The sequence below is a fragment of the Cyanistes caeruleus genome, chromosome 1 (assembly GCF_971803275.1).
Source record: "Cyanistes caeruleus chromosome 1, bCyaCae1.hap1.1, whole genome shotgun sequence".
Classification (NCBI taxonomy): domain Eukaryota; kingdom Metazoa; phylum Chordata; class Aves; order Passeriformes; family Paridae; genus Cyanistes; species Cyanistes caeruleus.
In genome coordinates this window covers 1,650,433-1,655,413 of record NC_141701.1, presented here as the reverse complement: position 1 = coordinate 1,655,413, position 4,981 = coordinate 1,650,433, and positions in this window count along the sequence as shown.

Sequence of the window (4,981 nt, the reverse complement as noted above, 5' to 3'; positions counted from 1 at the left end):
AAATTCCACGGATTCTGGAGTCAGCAAATCCCAAAAATCCCAAAAATCCACAAATTCCAAATCTCCAGTCCCCAAATCCCCAAATCCCTAAAAATCCCAAATTCTCAAATCCCAAATTCCAGAGTCCCCAAATCCCAAAATCCCGAAAAATCCCAATTTCCGGAGTCACCAAATCCCCAAAATCCCCAGAAAATTCCCAGAAAATTCAACCCCAGATTCCCAAAAATCCCCAGAAAATTCCCAAAAATCCGATCCCAGATTCCCCAAATCCCACAGGAGACTCCAAATAAGATCAGGGTTTTTGTGGGAATTCCCGAGTTTTTCCCGGTGCCGGGAAATCCCGGTGGGAATTTGGGCTTCCGGAAGGTTCCGCCTCAGGAGAATTCCCGCAGGAATCGGGCGTGGAAGCGGCGCAGGAGCAGCAGCGCTCGCTCCAGAGCCGGCGGCGGCAGCAGCAGCGACAGCCTGGGAACGGCGCCGGGAATAAATCCCAAAAATCCCCAAAATTCCACGGATTCTGGAGTCCCCAAATCCCAAAAATCCCAAAAAATCCCAAAAATCCCCAAAATCCCAAAAATTCCATGGATTCTGGAGTCACCAAATCCCAAAAATCCCAAAAATCCCACGGATTCTGGAGTCCCCAAATCCACAAAAATCCCAAAAATTCCACGGATTCTGGAGTCTCCAAATCCCAAAAATCCCAAAAATTCCACGGATTCTGGAGTCACCAAATCCCAAAAATCCCCAAAAACCCCCAAATTGCAGAGTCAGCAAATCCCAAAAATCCCAAATCCCAGAGTAATCAAATCCCAAAAATCCACAAATTTCGGAGTCCCCAAATCCCAAAAATCAAATAAATCCCAAAAATCCATAAATTCCACAAATTCCGGAGTCCCCAAATCCCAAAAATTCCACGGATTCTGGAGTACCCAAATCCCAAAAATCCCAAAAATTCCACGGATTCTGGAGTCCCCAAATCCCAAAAATCCCCAAAAATCCCAAAAATCCGCAAATTCCAGAGTCAGCAAATCCCAAAAATCCCAAAAATTCCACGGATTCTGGAGTCTCCAAATCCCCAAAAATCCCAAAAATTCCACGGATTCTGGAGTCACCAAATCCCAAAAATCCCAAAAATCCCCAAAAATCCCAAATTCCAAAAATCCGCAAATTGCAGAGTCCCCAAATCCCAAAAATCCCCAAAAATCCCAAATTCCAAAAATCCACAAAAATCCACAAAAATCCACAAAAATCGCAAAAATCCCAAAAATCCCAAAAATCCCAAAAATCCCCAATCCCAAATCCCAGAGTCCCCAAATCCCAAAAATCCCAAATCCCCAATCCCAAATCTCCAGTCCCAAAAATCCCCAAATCCCAAAAACCCCAAATCCCAGAGTCCCCAAATCCCAAATCCCAGAGTAATCAAATCCCAAAAATCCCAAAAATCCACAAATTCCAGAGTCAGCAAATCCCAAAAATCCCAAAAATCCCCAAAAATCCCAAAAATACCAAAAATTCCACGGATTCTGGAGTCCCCAAATCCCAAAAATCCCCAAAAATCCCCAAATTCCAAAAATCCGCAAATTGCAGAGTCAGCAAATCCCAAAAATCCCCAAATTCGGGAGTCCCCAAATCCCAAAATCCCCAAAAATCCCAAATTCCAGAGTCAGCAAATGCCAAAAATCCCAAATCCCCAATCCCAAATCTCCAGTCCTAAAAATCCCAAAATCCCCAGAAATCCCAAATCCCAAAAATCCCCAAAATCCCAAATTCCAGGGTCCCCAAATCCCAAAAATCCCCAGAAAATTCCCAGAAAATTCAACCCCAGATTCCCAAAAATTCCCAGAAAATTCCCAAAAATCCGATCCCAGATTCCCAAATCCCACAGGAGACTCCAAATAAGATCAGGGTTTTTGTGGGAATTCCCGAGTTTTTCCCGGTGCCGGGAAATCCCGGTGGGAATTTGGGCTTCCGGAAGGTTCCGCCTCAGGAGAATTCCCGCAGGAATCGGGCGTGGAAGCGGCGCAGGAGCAGCAGCGCTCGCTCCAGAGCCGGCGGCGGCAGCAGCAGCGACAGCCTGGGAACGGCGCCGGGAATAAATCCCAAAAATCCCCAAAATTCCACGGATTCTGGAGTCGCCAAATCCCAAAAATCCAAAAAAATCCCCAAAAATCCCAAAAATTCCCAAATCCCAAAAATCCCAAAAATCCCACGGATTCTGGAGTCACCAAATCCCAAAAATCCCAAAAATTCCACGGATTCTGGAGTCGCCAAATCCCAAAAATCCCCAAAAATCCCAAAAATCCCAAAAATTCCACGGATTCTGGAGTCAGCAAATCCCAAAAATCCCAAAAATTCCACGGATTCTGGAGTCACCAAATCCCAAAAATCCCAAAAATTCCACGGATTCTGGAGTCACCAAATCCCAAAAATCCCAAAAATTCCACGGATTCTGGAGTCGCCAAATCCCAAAAATCCAAAAAAATCCCCAAAAATCCCAAAAATTCCCAAATCCCAAAAATCCCAAAAATCCCAAAAATTCCACGGATTCTGGAGTCCCCAAATCCCAAAAATCCCAAAAATTCCACGGATTCTGGAGTCCCCAAATCCCAAAAATCCCAAAAATTCCACGGATTCTGGAGTCACCAAATCCCAAAAATCCCAAAAATTCCACGGATTCTGGAGTCACCAAATCCCAAAAATCCCAAAAATTCCACGGATTCTGGAGTCTCCAAATCCCAAAAATCCCCAAAAATCCCAAATTCCGGAGTCCCCAAATCCTCAAATCCCCAAATTCCAGAGTCACAAAATCCCAAAAATCCCAAATCCCAGAGTAATCAAATCCCAAAAATCCACAAATTTCGGAGTCCCCAAATCCCAAAAATCAAATAAATCCCAAAAATCCATAAATTCCACAAATCCCAGAGTCACCAAATTCCAAAAATCCCAAAAATCCGCAAATTGCAGAGTCAGCAAATCCCAAAAATCCCCAGAAAATCCCCAAAAATCCGATCCCAGATTCCCCAAATCCCACAGGAGACTCCAAATAAGATCAGGGTTTTTGTGGGAATTCCCGAGTTTTTCCCGGTGCCGGGAAATCCCGGTGGGAATTTGGGCTTCCGGAAGGTTCCGCCTCAGGAGAATTCCCGCAGGAATCGGGCGTGGAAGCGGCGCAGGAGCAGCAGCGCTCGCTCCAGAGCCGGCGGCGGCAGCAGCAGCGACAGCCTGGGAACGGCGCCGGGAATAAATCCCAAAAATCCCCAAAATTCCACGGATTCTGGAGTCACCAAATCCCAAAAATCCCAAAAATTCCACGGATTCTGGAGTCCCCAAATCCCAAAAATCCCCAAAAATCCCAAAAATTCCACGGATTCTGGAGTCTCCAAATCCCAAAAATCCCAAAAAATCCCCAAAAATTCCACGGATTCTGGAGTCTCCTAATCCCAAAAATCCCAAAAATCCCAAAAATCCATAAATTCCAGAGTCACCAAATCCCAAAAATCCTCAAAATCCACGGATTCCAGGGTCCCCAAATCCCAAATCCCCAAATCCCAGGGTCCCCAAATCCCAAAAATCCCCAAAAATCCCAAATCCCAAAAATCCCCAAATTGCAGAGTCAGCAAATCCCAAAAATCAAATCCCAAAAATCCCCAAAATTCCACGGATTCTGGAGTCACCAAATCCCAAAAATCCCAAAAATTCCACGGATTCTGGAGTCACCAAATCCCAAAAATCCCAAAAATTCCACGGATTCTGGAGTCACCAAATCCCAAAAATCCCAAAAATTCCACGGATTCTGGAGTCCCCAAATCCCAAAAATCCCAAAAATTCCCCAAAAATCCCAAAAATCCCAAAAATTCCACGGATTCTGGAGTCACCAAATCCCAAAAATCCCAAAAAATCCCAAATCCCAAAAATCCTAAAAATTCCACGGATTCTGGAGTCCCCAAATCCCAAAAATCCCAAAAATTCCCCAAAAATCCTCAAAAATCCCAAAAATTCCACGGTTTCCGGAGTCACCAAATCCCAAAAATCCCAAAAATCCCAAAAATTCCATGGATTCTGGAGTCTCCAAATCCCAAAAATCCCAAAAAATCCCCAAAAATCCCAAAAATCCCAAAAATCCCCAAAAATTCCACGGATTCTGGAGTCACCAAATCCCAAAAATCCCAAAAATTCCACGGATTCTGGAGTCCCCAAATCCCAAAAATCAAATAAATCCCCAAAAATCCCAAAAATCCCAAAAATTCCACGGATTCTGGAGTCAGCAAATCCCAAAAATCCCCAAAAATCCCCAAAAATCCCACAAATCCCCAAAAATTCCAAAAATCCCCAAATCCCAAATCCCAGAGTCCCCAAATCCCAAAAATCCCAAATCCCCAATTCCAAATCTCCAGTCCCAAAAATCCCCAAATCCCAAAAACCCCAAATCCCAGAGTCCCCAAATCCCAAATCCCCGGGTAATCAAATCCCAAAAATCCCAAAAATCCACAAATTCCAGAGTCAGCAAATCCCAAAAATCCCAAAAATCCCCAAAAATACCAAAAATACCAAAAATTCCACGGATTCTGGAGTCCCCAAATCCCAAAAATCCCCAAAAATCCCCAAATTCCAAAAATCCGCAAATTGCAGAGTCAGCAAATCCCAAAAATCCCCAAATTCCGGAGTCCCCAAATCCCAAAATCCCGAAAAATCCCAAATTCCAGAGTCAGCAAATGCCAAAAATCCCAAATCCCCAATCCCAAATCTCCAGTCCTAAAAATCCCAAAATCCCCAGAAATCCCAAATCCCAAAAATCCCCAAAATCCCAAATTCTGGAATCCCCAAATCCCAAAAATCCCAAAAATCCCCAAATTCCAGAGTCCCCAAATCCCAAAAATCCCAAATTCCAAAAATCCCCAAAAATCCCCAAAAATCCCCAAAAATCCCAAAAATCCCAAAAATTCCACGGATTCTGGAGTCACCACATCCCAAAAATCCCAAA